This window comes from Panulirus ornatus, chromosome 37 (genome assembly GCF_036320965.1).
Source record: "Panulirus ornatus isolate Po-2019 chromosome 37, ASM3632096v1, whole genome shotgun sequence".
NCBI lineage: Eukaryota > Metazoa > Arthropoda > Malacostraca > Decapoda > Palinuridae > Panulirus > Panulirus ornatus.
This window is the reverse complement of record NC_092260.1, coordinates 20949699-20969698: the sequence shown is the minus strand read 5'-3', so window position 1 is coordinate 20969698 and position 20000 is coordinate 20949699.

The window sequence follows — 20000 nt, the reverse complement described above, 5'->3', positions numbered from 1 at the left end:
CGAGCAGAATGCTCTCTCTTGCCTTGGCTGATGATGGCTGAGGGCTCCTGACGGTGAAGAGGGTAAGGTGTCAGCGTCTCAGGTTGATGATCTGGCACTAGTAAGGGGTGAGAGGAAGAGAGAGAGAGAGAGAGAGAGAGAGAGAGAGAGAGAGAGAGAGAGAGAGAGAGAGAGAGAGAGAGAGAGAGAGAGAGAGAGAGAGAGAGAGAGAGAGAGAGAGACCGTGCGAGTCACGAAGGTCCTTCACATAAGAACGGTCAGTGGACAGGAGCTCCACCGTGCCGGCCAAGTTGCCATCATGCATGAATGAAGGATTTATCTCTCGCCCTAAAAAAAAAAAAAAAAGTGTTATCTTTTCTTATCTTTTCTTATCTCTTTGTTGTTAGGACGTCAAGTTTTCCGTCACAGATGTCTCAACGATTATCCTGTGCCAGAGCGTTATTATTTTCTGGGCAAGACAGGAGCCAAAAGACAATTTAAGGGTCTCCTTAGCCTTTTTCACATGGACCACTTCTAACCCTTAATGGAATAAAAAAAAATAAGGCGAAAACAAGAAGTGGTAATACCCTTTTACAATAGCTTTTTCCTTTAATTTTTCCCCCCAAGTTTATTTACCTTACCACAGTGGGACTTGAATATTCAAATATATTCGGTTTATATATTTTTCCCCCACCTGTTGTATACCTACATGCCACCCTCATTGCTCCAAAACTCCGAATTTTCTTCAATGGGATTTATTCACTAATCTTTTTGGTGATGTATCTATGAGAGTCAGCAGATCTCTGACACTAAGGATGTCTTCTGGGCTGTGGAAGGACATCTGTCGAAGGAGTAACTGGGCATCGTAAACACGTGTGCGAGTATGGCAAAACCCCATTTTCTCTGTAGTAAAATATTTTTCCTCTTTGTATCCCTAAAACTTCGTTGTTTATCTTTCGCGTTTTATCCTTTCTTAATATGATCTCCATTTTCAGTTCTACTTTGACATGCCTTGAATTTTTTTATATATATATTTCTAACTGCCCTTCGATAATTTTCATGATTCATACCTTTCTATTTCCTGCTTTTTATTTAACGGTGCCTTATGTCAAAATGTATCACACGCCTGAGAAGAGCTAAAGAAGGAAATCATACGTACCCTAGTCTTTAATTTCGGGCATTACTTTCAGCAATGAGAACTAACTTATAACGTACAAAAACAGTTGCAAAACACTGCCTTTTTGTTTAAGTTAATTATGACGTATTTTTTGCATATATTTTTTCCACCTTTGCTTACAGTTGAAGTGACTGCGTAATGGCATCAAATTTCATTAGATTTGTAAAGGAAGTTGAAACCCTTTTTCTTTTTTCCATCCATCCTGAAAAAGCGAAGGCAACCCCCCCAAAAAGAATCATAATTTCTCTTTTCTTTCATATTTTTCCTGTCCATATTATTCACTCCCTTCACGTATTGCTCCCGCCTCGTCATGCCGGTGATCAATCCATCCTCCCACCCACCTTTCTCTCCCCCCCACCGTAACCTGCCTCTTCATTAATCACGAGCATAATCTTTTCTAATCACGCCAGTTGCCGGAGGAGAGCTAAAGTATCATATGGTATTCATCGCGACGTGTTAACCATCCGCTGTGTAAAAACGAGCTGGACTATGAACGGAGAAGACACACGAAGCAGAAAAAAATAGACAGATGAAGTACTCAAATAAAGAAGAGAGGTTCAAATAATGCAGGAAGAAGACAGGATGAGAGACTTAGGCAATAAGGTGACTGAAGGTTGCTTGAAGACTCGAAATGAAATATGGATATGATATCAGATTAGTCGAGAGTTGCCAGTATATTTCTGTCCGTGGGGAAATCTATTCACTCACGCCGAGGATGTACACCTTGGCGCACGCATGATACCATTCTAGATTAAGTTTAATGTCTTTAAAAAGAACTGTGCTTCTCTCTGATAATCAGTGAGTGGGTTGAGCTCGAGTGCACGCACAGACTTAATCCTGAGGACGTATAAAACAGTGTGGTTTTGATGAAAAAGACTTTCTGATCACAGAACTTCCACAGCTCAATATCTCTCATTCTCTCTAGCTTTATATGAAGTTGATATATATCAAACGTAGTGATTCCTCCTCCTTCCCGGCTCCTGCTTCTGCTCCTGTCAGCTTTCCCTTGAGGGAGGGGGAAGGGAGTGGAACAGGAGGAGGAGGAGGAGGAGGAGTAGAAAAGGGAATGCAACATCAGAGATTCTTTCCCCCTCTGCAGATGATGATGATCGAGGATGTGTGTGTAGAAAACGCGAGCCAGGCTGAAGTTGCCATGGCGAGGCTAACATGTTACCACATGCCTTTAATAAACTTTGCAAGAGAAACGGAAGTTTCTGATCTAATTAGTGGCGATCATCACCTCAACCTTCCAAGACCCAAATGGAAGTTTCTGATCTAATTGGTGGTGATTACCACCCCAAACCCTCCAAAACACTCCTGACTTCCTCTTACTCATAAGAAGAAGAAGAAAAGTAAAAAGGAATCCTTAGCGGTAATGCCTTATGTAAAGCAAACTGAGGACGTCAAGAAGAGAAGATGAGAGCTTAACTCACAAATGGAAAGTGATTTCTTTTCCTATTTACAAGAATATTACCCACACTCTACCGCTGCTCCTCTGAGAAAGAAGAAGAAAAAAAATACTATTTGTTATATCATTAAGTCTGTGATAGCGACGCTAAACGGGGATTATTATACACAGTGGCTTCTTAATACTAACTCTCTGTGACATTGTCTACTCCTTGTGTCCTCTAGTTGCGCTTCGGCAAACGTCATACCCTTAGATGGCAACTGGAAACTAAGAGATTCGACCTTTAACCCTAAATGATGGGTTTATAAGACTAATGAGCACTTAGTCTTTGCTTGTACTCTAGGTCATATCACAAACATTATGAACGCCTCATGAAACAATGAGGGTCTTAGAAGTATGACTTAACCTGCTTTTGAGGTTAATTACACATTTGAGTAGAATGTGTCATGTCCCTATTTTTCTCACTCGGATTAAATACTGTTATATCATACACAACGTAACTATCTCCGAGCTTATATGTGATGATAGATGGCAGGGATGTTATTGTTATGTAACCCTTGAATCCCCTTTTGTTAGGATGCTGCAGCTTCAACGCTGCACTTGACATAAGAGCAGGGAAAACAATGGACTCTCACTGACGAGGTAAGATGTTCCTCAATGAGACTGTACTCCTTTCCATCCATGGACAATGACTCACGCTTCTTGCTTGCTGTGCAACCACATGTATGCGAAGTCTGATAAAGTGGATGAAAAGAATATACATATATATATTCTTTCTTTTAAACTCTTTGCCATTTCCCGCGTTAGCGAGGTAGCGTTAAGACCAGAGGACTGGGCCTTTTTTGGAATATCCTCACCTGGCCCCCTCTGTTCCTTCTTTTGGAAAATTTGAAAAAAAAAAAAAAAAAAAAGGCGCTTCTCCGACGAATTTTGAATGAATGGTGACTAGATTCACAAGCGACAGTGCAAGAGGGTTGTTCTCAGTCACACTACTGCGCTGGATAAGAAAAAATAAAAAGCTTTCCATAGCTTCATCAGTGTCCTGTGTTATGGTGAATACTGGTGAGGTGGGTAACGTAATGGGAAGGCCTTTCCCTTTACCAAACACTGTTCCGCTTAGCTTCTTATGTTTTGCCTCCAAAGGCCTTCTGTTGTTGTGCTGGGTCCTCTCTATTGCTAACATCCTTGACTTCTACGGTATAAAAAAGTGATGCCAATAGAAAATTAACACTTTTTTTAAAACAGAAACAGGGGGATTAATACATAAGAACGGAAGGAAAGAGAGAAAATAAAGGACACAGAACAGCAACAGGAGAAACACTAGCAACAGTAACAAAAGGAAGAACATCAACGGTGACCCTAGCACTGGCAGCAAAAACAGAAACAGATATTAAATCTATAAAACTCGAATGCATTGCCTCATATGTTGCAGGTCTTTAATTAAAATCCACGTGAGGGGTATCGACACAGCAAAATATATAATTAAAATGTTCGAAACACATCTCGAAACGGTTCGGAACTATATCTTTAAGGTCTAGACCTACTGTGTTTGGATTCAGTACAAACAGGGACTTTGTACCGCTAGTTATCACACAGCGAGGAGTGGAGTTGTCAAGCTTTTGGAAGGCTTAGGAATCAAGTGTCTATTGTTCGTCTATCGGGGAGAAATGAATATGGTGACATCGTACAAGAATCTCTGAAGATTCGGGGTTCCGATGGTGGATCTAGAGTAGACTTTGTTACCATACGTTGGTGGGTTTCCATACCTCCCTTTGTTGATACGAAAACACGAAGGACACTAAGGGTAATAAATAGTTCAAAGACAACGAATAACGAAACACGATGAAACTTTCCTAATTCTTGTCTCTCTCTCTCTCTCTCTCTCTCTCTCTCTCTCTCTCTCTCTCTCTCTCTCTCTCTCACACATATCTTTTCTCTCTCTCATATAATTAACGTTATTTCCAGCTGCATGAGAGTCGATTAAGTACATCCAGGCTCTCAAAACCTCTCGCAGCACACGTCCTCAACCAATGCCCTGTGGTGTCTCAAAGTGAAACACTGGACTCTCAACGTTGATACAAACACACACACTCCCTCAATCATTTCACGACGCTCGCTTCTGGCGGGCGGGGAGGGAGGGTGGGTAAAGTTTCCACCCGCGCCAACACCCTACACAACACACCTCCGCTGTTTTTCCCAGAGATTCTGATCTTAATATATAGAGTGACTACAGGGACGTATGTGAGCTGAATTCTCTTCCCCTCACACAATAAGGCACCAGTCCTCAGCCTCTGGCGGGGTAGGATTTGAAAGCCGGATGACTGAAGATCTCCCGGTAATTACTGCTGAGCCTGTATCCCTCGACCAGGTCTGCCCTGTAGTTACCTCCTGCATGTTGTATGGCCTTGTGTGTGTGTGTGTGTGTGTGGGTGGGTGTGTGGGTGGGTGTAGTGTGATACGTTTTCAGCTCTCCCGTGCGCATGGATCTCATCTCACCTTTTCTCATTTTTTTTTTTTTTATCAATACTGAACTTCTTCTATATCCTCCTGGGGGTCTTTTATCCTCGTGTGTATTAAGGTCAGTCAATACAGCTGGGGTAAGGTCTCTCTTTCCTCTCTCTGTACCACACACCCGCACTGTTTCATCTTCTCTCTCTCTCTCTCTCTCTCTCTCTCTCTCTCTCTCTCTCTCTCTCTCTCTCTCTCTCTCTCTCTCTCTCTCTCTCTCCATCTATCTGTCCATCCGTCTCTCCCATGCCTCGCTGCCGACCACCGTGCACTAACCTCATTCTAACCCGGACGAGGCTTTCCACGGCAGCAGTCACTCGCCGGTCAAGGGAGGGGAAGCCCCCTCGCTCCCTCCACCGCTGCCGCAGGAGCACGGCGTCTCCCGCGTGACGTCACTGACCTGCGGAGAAGGAAATGGCAGGGAGCATTAGGTTAGGTACGACCAACATCTCCCCTGCTCCTCCCGAGGCGCGTTGGCTAATCTCACTGCCTGGCTGAATTTCCAACCCATCATACAGATAAGAAGTAAGAATATTTAGCCAAGGAAAAGTATACATGATGAACGTAAAACTAGAAGAGGGGAAAGGCACACACACACACACACACACACACACACACACACACACACACACATGAACACACGAGCGCGCGCGCATCCTGTCAACTAGAGATAGCGGACGTACACGTTAGATTAGATTAATTTGGTAAGGTTCTAGGGAAAAGATAAGCGATGCTAGTGGGAGAAGAAGAAGAAGAAGAAGAAGAAGAAGAAGAAGAAGAAGAAGAAGAAGAAGAAGAAGAAGAAGAAGAAGGAGGGGGAGGAGGAGGAGGAGAAGGAGGAGGAGGAGGAGGAGGAGGAGGAGGAGGAGGAGAGAGAGAGAGAGAGAGAGAGAGAGAGAGAGAGAGAGAGAGAGAGAGAGAGAGAGAGAGAGAGAGAGAGAGAGAGAGAGAGAGAGAGATCATATAAGGAGTGGTAGAATAATTGTGGGGCAATGATGTGGTAGCGACCTGCCTCATGATAACGTGTCTTCCAAACTCTTCGTGTGGCTCAGAGGGCACCTCATACAGTGGTCCTCCGTGAGGTTCAGGATGATCTGTAATGTGGGGGTAACCGACACGTTCTATGGCACAAGAGCCATCGAAAGATCTATGTTCTTTGAACAACCCAAGTGGATCTGCCCAGCTTATCTGTTGAGGTTGTGCGTAAGGGATAGTCATTAGGGCAATCGCCCGATGGAAAAGAAAGAGTTTCTATCGCAAGATGCGCTTCTGCCAGAGTCTTGTAGAAATACCTTGCTATACAAACTGGTCCTCCGTCCATTTCTACGAAATATATTTTGACCTGATGAATACCTTGTCGCCGCAAATGACTGCACTCACGTCCACTCGTATTGACGAAATGAGATGGTCAACTGGTTGATATAGATGGTCGAACTTCTGCTAAAGTATTACGAAGTAGGAACGTAGATGAACTGTTCCTAGGCACCACCAGTCATGCATAATTAGACAGCTATCTGTAGACAACACCATACTCAAGCAATAGACATCTGACGGGGGTGCTGAGGCTCAAGCAATAGACATCTAGATCCTCATGACTCACCCCGTCACGAACAGAACATCTTCCATACGTTGGAGAAGTCATGCCTCTCTCTATGACTCCTATTGACCTTTGATGAGGCTGTCCAGTTTCTGTGGCCTTCTTGGCTGACGAGACAGACGGCAAGACGTAATGTGAGGTAGACCACCCCCTCTACTAACACAGCGGCTCCTCAGCAACGCGTAGAGTAGACGTTTTGGAAACACGTGAACTCTGAACTTTAGGATATCGGAGGCAAGTGCCAATCTTGAGAGCGTTTTCTCAAAGTTCATATCTAATCTGCTTTACACCTGGTCTGACCACGGTCACCTTACCAAGGAACACTTGGAGAGCATGAGAACAGCGGTAGGGGTGGTGGTCTTCAGGTGGTCTTGTGGGTTAAGTGACGACCGTCGCTGGCGAACGCTTTCCTCGTAAGTGGCTGGGCTGCGGAGCGGGTTCAACACAGAGGCTGATGTTCGAGCGGTGAATAGGTGGCTTAGAGCTCAGGGAGGGAGGGAAAAGCAGCCAGTCTCCAGAAACAGAATCACATGAACGAATTAACGTCTAATGTTATGATGTTTGATGTATGTAGATATACACATGCATACATAACCATATATATATATATATATATATATATATATATATATATATATATATATATATATATATATATATATATATATATATATATATATATATATATATATATATATGGTGTGTTTGTCTCTGTACAAAAATAGGAGGAATGTCTTAACACATATACAAAGTCAGGAGACGGGACACAACTCGAGTGTAAACCTCTCTTCCCGTAACATGAAAATATTAAACACACACACACACACACACAGGAATATGTCAGCAGTGAGTTTCTGTGCTCCCCCTAACCCCTTAGTCTCATCATAACAAACAACTGTCTGTTACACTGTTAAAACCTGGAATACACACTCTGTAAGAGGGTAGCTACCTCACACAAGCGCCGGCTGGTGAGGTTGCATTTTGGGAATTACACACAGAAATTCTCTATCTCTCTACACACACAATATATCTATCTATCTATCTATCTATCTGTCTATCTATCTATCTATCTAGCTCTCTCTCTCTCTCTCTCTCTCTCTCTCTCTCTCTCTCTCTCTCTCTCTCTCTCTCTCTCTCTATATATATATATATATATATATATATATATATATATATATATATATATATATATATCGGGGGACACAGGAGACAAGGATATGATTTTTCTGAAATGGAAAATGGAGAATAAAACACAGAAGGTCCCGAGGATTCCCTGCCTGATTGATTGTTCCTCTCCTAGACGTGAAACTCACGAGCGAACATGCAAATCCTGCCACCCGCTGAAATGGATTATGCTTCAAATCATCTCCATTTTTTTTTTTTTCCTCCCTTTCGGTTCGGTCTCTCTCTCTCTCTCTCTCTCTCTCTCTCTCTCTCTCTCTCTCTCTCTCTCTCTCTCTCTCTCTCTCTCTCTCGTGTGTGTGTGTGTGTGTCAGTGGTGGAAGGTGGGAGTGGTGACTGGGGACATGGCTTTCAGTTGAGGATCGAGTGACTTGAGGGAACCGGGGCGTCTGAGGACATCCCTTAGGAGAGGTGGTGGTCAAGGTTCGTGGACATCCTCCTCAAAGGGAGGGAATGAAGGCTCATGGTGGTGGTGGTTGTGGTGGTGCTACTGACGATGGAGTGTGTATGCAGGGTAGACACTGGCTACCTTCCCTCCCTCACACCCCCCATCTCTCTCTCTCTCTCTCTCTCTCTCTCTCTCTCTCTCTCTCTCTCTCTCTCTCTCTCTCTCTCTCTCTCTCTCTCTCTTCTACCTTCCCTTCTCCCCTCTTTCTCACCCTCGCCTTTCTGCTTATACGAACCACGTCTTAAGGACTGGTTACCATGGTGCTTCTGTGCCACACTCCCTGGGCCGTGAGCCCCCATGTCGCCATAACTACTTTGCAACGCCTCTTTCCTTCATGGTTTTGTTGGGACGAAAACCGCATCAGTGTCTCTCGAAAGATTAAGGAACTCGGGGGGAAATCCGTCGTGATTAAACTGCGTAACTCAATTCATTCGTAGTTTCATCCTTAAATCATTTTAGCCAAACATGTATCACGAACACGATTTATTCATAATAAAAAAAGAATACGGGTTCATCAGGAACTTCTAACGTATACTTTCTTATTATAAGGAATTCTACCATACGGTAACTGACCAAACTTAGTTTTGTAAATAGGGGGGAATACCTTCTAAACACAATCTCTTTTTATTCATCGACAATATCCAGTCGTCACACTAGTCCCTGTAGATGTTCGACCCACTTCTTAGAGCCAACCATCTTTATAAAATCATCCTCTTAGAAATCAACATTATTGTCTATGGGCGTGATATATATATATATATATATATATATATATATATATATATATATATATATATATATATATATATCCTCCCCTCTCGTTTTTTTTTTTTTTTTTTTTTTTTTTCCAAAAGAAGGAACAGAGAAGGGGGCCAGGTGAGGATATTCCCTCAAAGGCCCAGTCCTCTGTTCTTAGCGCTACCTCGCTAATGAGGGAAATGGCGAATAGTATGAAAAAAAAAAAATATTTTAAACTATTCGCCATTTCCCGCGTTAGCGAGGTAGCGTTAAGAACAGAGGACTGAGCCTTTTTTGGAATATCCTCACCTGGCCCCCTCTGTTCCTTCTTTTGGAAAATTAAAAAAAAAAAAAACGAGAGGGGAGGATTTCCAGCCCCCCGCTCCCTCCCCATTTAGTCGCCTTCTACGACACGCAGGGAATACGTGGGAAGTATTCTTAATCCCCTATCCCCAGGGATAATATATATATATATATATATATATATATATATATATATATATATATATATATATATATATATATATATATAAACCACAGTTCTACATGTAGGTCTTGTTTACAGTTGTTTGCGTATAGAGTTTTTCGAGTTCGTGTACAGTCGTCGGAGGAACGCCGATCTAAGTCCTATATACTAAATTTTTCAGGTGTTCTTGAGTGATTTACGAAGCTACACGTTTCCTATAGATACGTAAACTGTCTACAGGTATGTAGTTTACAGAAGAGACAGTTTACAGAAGAGAATATTCACGGTATTGCTGTAATTCCACACGAGGGTATGAGTATTCAAAGAGTTGGTACCTGTTGACATAACTTTAGCTGTTAAGCTACTTCACGGAGCTTCTTCCTCTCTACTAAAGCTATAATGCTCAGGAGGTCTAAGCTATTTACGAAAGTAAGAAACATTAAAAAAAAAAAAAAGACTTTTAGCTTTTTCCACCAACAGGTTGAAGTTGTTGGTGGATAAAAAAATCTCAGATTTCTTTGGTCCTCTTTGAGGGATATACATAACCTTTGACCCCAGTAGCACCACCCCTGGGTATGGTGGCTAAGCTTAAAGCTTTAAGCTGACCCTTAAAGACATGCTACAAGGTCACTACTGTGCTCATGGGTCGTACCACTGTGCTAAAGGCGGTCGTACCGTTGTGCTGAAACCCTAGTGGTATCTTCACAGTGAGAAATGACGACCCAGTAAGGTGGTAGAGGAGAGAAATCCCCTTCCCGTGAGAGGGGGAAGGGGGGGAGAAGGCTGGGGAAGAGGGGTGGAGATGAGCAGAAGGACAAGTGGAGAGGTGTGGGGTGTGTGTGTGTGTGTGAGGAGGGGAGGACAACGGAAAAGTAAAGACGAGGAAAGAGGATAGAGTTCAAGGTAAGGAGAGGAAGCCGGGGACAAAGAGGGAGGAGAGAGTTCAAGGTAAAGAGAGAGGGACCCGGGGGACGGAAAGAGCAGTGGAGGTGTGAGAGAGAGAGAGAGAGAGAGAGAGAGAGAGAGAGAGAGAGAGAGAGAGAGAGAGAGAGAGAGAGAGAGAGAGAGAGAGGGTAGGGAGGGAGAGGAAGCTCAGGGAGAGGCGGGGCGTTGACGTGGAGGAGTGAGTGTGGGCGTGTTGGTCAGCACGACACTTAGGTTAGGGGAACTCTGAGGGGAACTCTGGGAGAGTAGCAGCACAGTTAGATGTCCTACTCCCTCTCTTCTCTCTCTCTCTCTCTCTCTCTCTCTCTCTCTCTCTATCTATCTCTCTCTCTCTCTCTCTCTCTCTCTCATTCACTTTCTTCCTACACCATCCCTCCCACACACGTTAATCAGCCATGGCCTGTGTCGCAGCCTTCCAGACATGCCTGACCACGTAAAATCAACCGAGGGTCGACGGATGTTCTAGGTCAGGTTCATATCAAGGAGCTGAGGTCAGCCAGCATCGGGGTGTTGATGGGAGGGAGAGTCACCTGGGAGACCTGAAGTCAGCATGGGAGGAGCAGGTGGGCGGAAGTGGTGTCACCTGGGAGACGTGGAACGTCACCATCTGTCTGTCTCACCTGGAGCTTCTTCACCCAGCGATTCATAAAGCCTTGTCCGAATTGCCTGAAGCATTACTTGTCCCCGGTTGAACTATAAACTGAAGCCTCACTCGACCTATTTGAAGCTTCGCACCAAACCGACTAAAGCCTCTCTCGCCCCAGCTGCACGGGACTAAACCCGAAGGTTTTTTTTCTCATACATATTTTCTTTTTCTTTAACAGCCACAACCCGACCCACCCGCATTCTCACCCGGACTCGCCTCCAAACGCTACCCCAAGCCATCTTTAACCCCAGCTCGACCCACATCCGTCCTCATTCCGTCCCAGCCTCCAACCTCAGCAAGATGAACGAGAGATGTCGCAATTTATGTGTTTACTCGACCGTTTTCCATAATGAAGGAGGACCTAAGGTGCTGGGGAGTGTTGGCATAATGAATTGAAACGCCTTCCGTCGCTCTATCTCGCCTCCTGAATTCCCCCCACACGAGAATCAAATATGAGATCACGCTGCGCCCGACAGAATGGCAGAACTTACCCACCAGACTCCCACATCTCCTTCATTATTAGCATAAGATCATCATCTTACCATCTCTACACTTCGGGGGGATCTCAGAGTTAAACAAAAGATTTTCTCAGTGCGCTTGCTGATTTTAGGTCAGGCTTTTGTTTTGGCTGGCTGGCTGGCAGCGTGCGGGCGAGTAAGGGTTTAGTAAATAGTAGTTTTTTTTTTTCTTCCTTCCTTCGGAAGGGAAATTCGCCATCGGAGAATTGAGAGAGAGAGAGAGAGAGAGAGAGAGAGAGAGAGAGAGAGAGAGAGAGAGAGAGAGAGAGAGACGGGATGGTATGAAACGTATGTAATTACCTACTTGTATTGTTGCGTGGAGAGATTCTTTTTGCACTCGAGGTACCTCATCTCTCTCTGAGCCATCTCAACTGGTGGACACTTATTTCTTTTTTTCTAAAACTCCAGTGAGTACGATTACTGCTATTTCCGTGTTGCGGGGAGAGGGTGTTTGCACTCTCGTTGCCCCGTCCCTTAGCCTTGATTACATATACCACATCTTTACTCAGTGTACACACAACACACACACACACACACACACACACACACACCTCAGTCTAAGCCAGGTACTATCTATCGATCAGCCCTGAGTGAAGGAGGATGAAGTAACTGTTGGGAGTATATAAATAATGCCACTTGGAGATGTGTATAGTTGCGTTTACCTATTGCGTATCTTTCCTTCCCAAGTGAAGGTCAGTCACGTTTGTTATCTCTTGCGTTATCTTTTCTTACGAAGTGAAAGTTACGTTTTCTATCCATTGCGTATCTTTCCTTGCTAAGTGAAGGTCACGTGTGTTATCTATTGCGTTATCTTTTCTTACGAAGTGAAAGTTACGTTTTCTATCCATTGCGTATCTTTCCCTTGCTAAGTGAAGGTCACGTGTGTTATCTATTGCGTTATCTTTTCTTACGAAGTGAAAGTTACGTTTTCTATCCATTGCGTATCTTTCCTTGCTAAGTGAAGGTCACGTGTGTTATCTATTGCGTGTATCTTTCCTTACCATGTGAAAGTTGATCATACACACGTAGCCAGCCTCTAACTTTGGGGAAAAGTCTGATTCCCACTCTTTCCTTGAATAAGAGAATTTGACACGAGTGAGGGAGGTTATTCAAACAACGTCCTCGCCTTCTGAATGACTAAATGTTTTTACCATAATGTTTATGTTGGGAAAAATTACAATCCTCATGTCACAAAATGAATTTCCGAGTTAAAACACATTTTATCTTTTCATGCATCAGGGAAAATTTGAATTACATTTGCATCTTGTTAACCTCTCGCTTGAGAGAGGAACAAAGGCACATTTTTTCTACCTACAGTTTGGCATTTTCCAGGCATTTGCTAGTAGCTGGGAGTTTAGATATCGAGCGGCAATTATTATCATTATTTCTATTTTGCCGGCGGAGATAGTTAAATGCCAAAGGCAATCAAGCTTCAATCTGTTTCGGCAAAATAGTCGGTCACGTAGAAAAGCCGGTAACCCGTCAATAGCCTTTTAACTCTCAAAGGCATCTAATGGCTTTTGTAAGGTCACTGGCTATTATGATGGTCGAAAAGTATGTATTGATAGGTTATGTTGTCGTTATCTAACCAAGGCTAAATTTACTTCAGGAAACTTATATGATAGCGTGCGAAACATTGAACACACACACACACACACACCCACACACACACACACACACACACACACACACACACGCACACACACACACATATATATATATATATATATATATATATATATATATATATATATATATATATATATATATATATATATATATATATATATATACCGTGTATTCGTTCTCACAATGCGAGTCGACCAGACAACCCCTTGCTATCTGTAACCAGTTTTATACCACTGAGCAATCAAGTTATATAATGAACATTTAGTTCCCTGAAATCGTAATTGCGTAGGTTACCGCCAACAGCAATTACCTTTGAGAAAAGCCTTTGCTTAGCTGCCAGTGAAATGGCCGTGCCTGAGGCCTTTTACCTGCCCAGATATTACGTATCATCTGTAGCTAGCGATACATCTTATGGATTATCGAAGATAAAGATAACTGAAAAGATTAAAAAAAAGAAAAGAATCGAATGATAATTACTTCCGCCTTTGTTTGAGCTTTTGAACCTATGAGAGAGAAGAGTGTCATAGCCACCATTCTATTTTCTATCTCGGAAAATCCATCCTCTTGTAATATCAAATCTATTCAACTGTCCATTCGTACTCTGTCCTCTCCACGGTCTATACCTAGCTAAGAAAGCCTGCTGGTCTTACTCTATATACCTCTCCACCGTCCATTTCTTAGCGAGTAGTGCCTGCTGCTCTTCACTCACTCACTCTCAAGTGGTCATCTATTTCAGGTGTTCTCTTTACACTCGTTCTCTCCAGCAGTCACGACCAGCACAACTTTCTGGTTCAGATCCTGTCTTTAGCGATATCATATGATCTGAGTGCTTTCTGATCCTCTCATTCCTGTATTCTGTCCAGCTTTGTTACGCCCGTTATGACTCGTATTGGCTTCATTGCTGCCTCTATCACTGTCCTTAAATCAGTGGTGTTTATGTCCCTGTTTCAGCGCAACGGGTATAGAATAGTGTTACATATGTGTATGCTAACTTCAATGACGCGGCTAACTTGTATAGACGTATGCTGCATCTTGTAGTTGGTTATTTTGAGATGCCACACTATAGAAGATCACTTGAGTTGAAAGTATATGTGTTCCGTTGTTTGCGGGAATAATGTGGACTCTAATGTGCTCCCAGTTGTACAGCTTCGCTAAAGGTGACTTTTTACTCGCAATGTAACATCTTGCAGGTGGAGTGCGGTAACACCCATACATATATATATATATATATATATATATATATATATATATATATATATATATATATATATATATATATATATATATATATGAACTTATAGACCACGAGGGAAAATCGAAGCAGGAATACCTGCTTAAGCGCTTTCGTGTATTACAACACATCTTCAGAAGCAAATAGCAACAAATTACAGATGGAGGAAAATATACAGGGACACCAGTGTACATATATATATATATATATATATATATATATATATATATATATATATATATATATATATATATATATATATATGTACGTGTGACACCATTATCTGAGACATTTTGAAATACACAAAACAGCATCAAAGTTCGTACACACTAATGAATAAAATAAGAAAAAAAACTGTCACTGGTTACAGCCAAGGGCAGGGGCGGGGGGAGAGAGAGAGAGAGAGAGAGAGAGAGAGAGAGAGAGAGAATTGAGTATGGAAAGGGAACGTCATTCATGATAGATCGAAGATTAAAAAAATATATACATTTCATCCAGTCTCTGCAGGGGGTTCATATGTATATCACATACGCAACAGACCTACCCTTGACATATCTCTACATAAGCTGAGCAGAACGGTATATTGGAAGGAAGAACTTCACTACAGCGGATGGGGGAAAGGCAGATTAGAATGTCAGAGTTTAAGGGAAGTGTTAACATTTGCTGAGGATAGTATTGGTGCCTACTTTTCGAAGGGTCATGTGTGTCCTACCCAGGATGTCTTTCCATAGGCTTCCGCAGCCCAAGACTGCACTACTACTTCCAGGAGCAGGGGAGTGTGGACTCCTTGAGAATGAGAAATTCTTTGACGAGACTGTGCTGCCAGTGGTGCACAGTAACACAGACACAGACAGACAGACAGACAGACAGACAGACAGACACACACACACACACACACACACACACACACACACACACACACATATATATGTATATATATATGTATATATATATATATATATATATATATATATATATATATATATATATATATATATATATATATATATAGACGTTCTGAGTGTCAGAAACAGTTCCTTTCAGACATGTAAGGTAACAGGCACTTGAAAAGAGGTTCTACGAGACAGATGTTGCAATAACAACAAAACCGCGCGCGCGCGCCCGAGAGAGAGAGAGAGAGAGAGAGAGAGAGAGAGAGAGAGAGAGAGAGAGAGAGAGAGAGAGAGAGAGAGAGAGAGAGAACACTGATCTCGCAGGGGGATGCGAATGGAAATGTTTTCAAGCCAAGTGCACACGAGTCCTCGCCATGTGTTCAGGAGTCCTTGATCTCAATTTGATAAGGCTAACTGGGGCGTCATGATTAATCGATGACCGATATTGACCTAATTAGGCTACACGTCACGGTGGTAAAGCCAGATTAAGTGAGGTACAACTACCGGTCTTCAAGACGAATGTGTTTTGGGGAGAAAAATGAAAAACGAAGTATTGGAGTAGGTTTGGTGAGACATCAGTTGACTACGATGAAATAGAGTTTTGTTCTGATCCGATTTACCATAACACACACACACACACACACACACACACACACACACACACACACACATACATACATACATACATATATATATATATATATATATATATATATATATATATATATATATATATATATATATATATATATATATATATATATATATATGTCTTATATATATATGTATGTATGTTTTTTCAATTTTCCAAAAGAAGGAACAGAGAAGGGGGCCAGGTGAGGATATTCCCTCAAAGGTCCAGTCCTCAGTTCTTAATGCTACCTCGCTATCGCGGGAAATGGCGAATAGTACGAAAGAAAAGATATATATATTCCTATGAGCCCACGGGGAAAATAAAACATGATAAGTTCCTAAGTGCACTTTCGTGTAATAATCACATCATCAGGGGAGACACAAGACAGAAATAACAGTCCGTTGATATACATCGAAGAGACGTTGCTAGGACGCCATTTGATAAACATGTGATTGCTTGTCCACGACAGACAACGAGCGTATCATACACTCATTATTTCGACAAGAAGGTGAATTGTTTACAAATCTTATCAACAATATAGTTATCCAATTTGCATAGACCTTCACTAATATATATATATATATATATATATATATATATATATATATATATATATATATATATATATATATATATATATATATATATATATATATATAAGACTTTAATGTCTTTCGGGTAAAATATTCAGAAAATAGAGAGAAAAAAACACGTGTTAATATTTTCTCAGGTAGCCAGATAAGAAACCTAGCCTATACTAATAAGAGTTAAGTGTGCCTTTGTCATGTTTTTTCTTTCACTTTACGAAGAGAATTCCTCTATTATGTGAGACGATGTATTGTTTTTCAAGGACAGCCCTCTCTCTCTCTCTCTCTCTCTCTCTCTCTCTCTCTCTCTCTCTCTCTCTCTCTCTCATCGTACTTATCTCCAAGACTCTCTTTTCTTTGTCTTTTTTTTTTTGCTCTTTTTATCTTCACCCATGTCAAGAGGAAGCAATTTCAAACTCAGGGATCCCTTCTGTAGCTTAATGTCAAGGCTCGTCCTTGGGATGGGGAGGGGGGAAAAAAAAGGGAGATTTGGCTGCTGCCCGAGAGAAAAGGAGACGCGTCTGAATTGAAGCGAAGAGGAAAACGAACATTCTTGAATCGAAATATGTCGTCCAGACCCCTTTCATGCTTGGGGGCAAAATGCGGTCAGGAATCTCGCAATTAAACCCTTCATCCCTCGGGTATTGTTATACATTTTACTTAAAAAAAGAAAACGATAACTCCGGTATAAAACGCGCCGTCTCCTTGGTGATGGACTGGCGGGGTCCGATTAAGGCTGTCGGAGGTTTGTAAGTTCTATGAAGGTGCGCGTTCATATGCACTCTGTTCGTATATATATATATATATATATATATATATATATATATATATATATTAATCTCCCTCGACGTTGTGTTTCGCATAGTTTGTGTATCACGGTAAGGGGGAGGTGGACACGGGGGTAAATAAAGTGCGTAAGAGAGGAGAACAAATGGGAACATCGGTGAAGGGGGGCTAATGAGGAGGTGAGAACAATTAGTGGTGATGTGAGAGAAGGAGATGGAGTGATTATTTTGAAGGGTTGCTGAATGCATGAGGCATGATGAGGTGTCTCATAGGACACTTGTGAGGGGGGAGGGTAGGAACATCATGCTCCAAGATACTCCGTGAGGAGGGGGAAACTCCCTCACTGATGACCTATGTTGGATTACGTGTTGTGTAATATGGTAAGAGGTGAAGAATCTATCTATCTATCTAGCTAGCTACCTAGCTATACCGAACACGCACTGTGCAACTAACCCACACTCTGTCGCCAGTACATATACATTCAAAACGTCATTACACTCTCTGGCCTGTGTACCTAACCAATGGACGTGGTCGGCTTCCTGAGCGCTGCAGGGAGCCCCATAAAATATCAAAGGGGGCTGCTGCTGCGAGAGAGAGAGAGAGAGAGAGAGAGAGAGAGAGAGAGAGAGAGAGAGAGAGAGAGAGAGAGAGAGAGAGAGAGAGAGAGAGAGAGAGAGAGAGAGAGAGAGAGAGGGTACTAGGAAAGCGAGGCGAGTCGAAATCCTGGTTAATTAAACAGGGAGGAAAAAAAATAATGCCCAATGAATCGGGGAAAGGGATGGGAGAAGCAAGAGGGAATTGCTGTAGAAGGAATCAGATGATGATGGGCAAAAGGAGGAGGAGGAGGAGGAGGAGGAGAGGGTGAAGCTAAGGTGATGATGAGAGCAACTGGGAAAGGGAGAGTAGAGACCAAGAGGGAGGGTTGGCGAGAGAAATCAAGTGAGAGATCCCGCTGACCGACCGAGACAAGAGAAGTGATGAGGGGAGGTGGGAGATCGAAGCTGGTACGAGGTTAGACAGGCAAGTCGTCAATGACGTCAAATACATCAGCCTCACAGAAGGTTGGGAGTGTCACTCTGTCCATTCAATAACCGGGGAAGATTGGACAGTTTTTCGACAATTTTTCTTGACCATCTTACTTGACTGACATCTTTATCACCCATCCGCTTGGGGGGTTCCCGCATCTTCGGCAGGATCGTGTTGGACACACTGCTGTGTGTGTGTGTGTGTGTGTGTGTGTGTGTGTGTGTGTGTGTGTGTGTGTGTGTGTGTGTGTGCTATTACTGATGGTCTTGGGCGAGTAATACTTCACCCACGTGTAAACAAAACCAGGCAAACTGTATTTCCAATCGAACAATTTCTTTTTCTCGACCTAGATTCGTATGATCTGTGGTAACAACTACCTGGTCAATACTGCAAGGATCTTGACCTGCCCGTGACGGGCTGCTTTGTATATCAGAACAACTCATCCTCTCGTTGAGACATTTCAGAAAGTGTTGATCAATCTAGGTATCGCATGGAGTCCAAAACAGATATAGTTACATGTTTTAACTTTATCTTCGACAAAGACAACTTAACTAAACCTCTGACACCACTGGTCTTTATCCTGGTCAGGTCAAAGGCCAGGGTAGTAGATGTGGCAATAAAAAAAAAAATGAAGAAAATAAGCTAGAAATGAGAAGAAAGAGACAGAAATGTCAGTTGTTTCTTTGGGTTTTTAAGCCCTATCAACAGACGGGGTCATTTAAGGCCGTTATACTCAAGCTACATCCACCAACCGAATATTCTTCAACACCTTCAAGATAAATTCATAAATAATCACCAAACCGCAAAGCAACGATTGCATTTTTTTTTCCTTTGCTGAACAACTTATCGAGAACATCCTGTTCGATGATGAATCACTGATTCACACAGCCAGGGAAGCGTGTGCTGTTGATTGAACAATATTTTGTATTGATTTTGTCATCCACTTTTATCATCTTGCCATATATACCTTCATCAAATGATAAGTACGTATCGAAGACGTCTCCGTGCAGTGACATATACGACGAAGAGTGTTTACCGGGAGACTGAAGAGTGTATATAGGATTAGGGAGGGAGGGAGGGAGCATGGTTGCAAGTGAAGGTGGATTACTAGCAATATTAAAGCTGTTGTCGCCTCACACACAACAAGACTTGGGAAGATCTGCCTGAGGCAGGTTCTCCGTCATAATGATCTCCACGGTGACTCCCGATATCAATAGTGACGTGAACACATCAACCTCATCCAACTTATACTGACTTCGGCTTTTCTCGTCGTCACAGCGATGACTCCAGGGAAGGAATACGTCTCGAAAGATACCATAAATCTACTTTAGATCTGCTTCTTTGTGTAAGACCCGTATCGGAATTCAATGTACAGTTCTGTCTGGGTAACCCTCAGTGTTTATAATGCATATAACATGACAAATAAATGAGAGACAAAATTATTCATTCTATGAAAGACAAAATCATTCATTTTAGAGATGGGTTTAGTCAGTACGTCTCGACACATCACATCTAGCTAAGAACTGGATTACATCCAGATATCTTTAAAGTCATTAGCTCAAAGTAATCCAGCCATATGGAATATTCGTGTTACCAGACGAT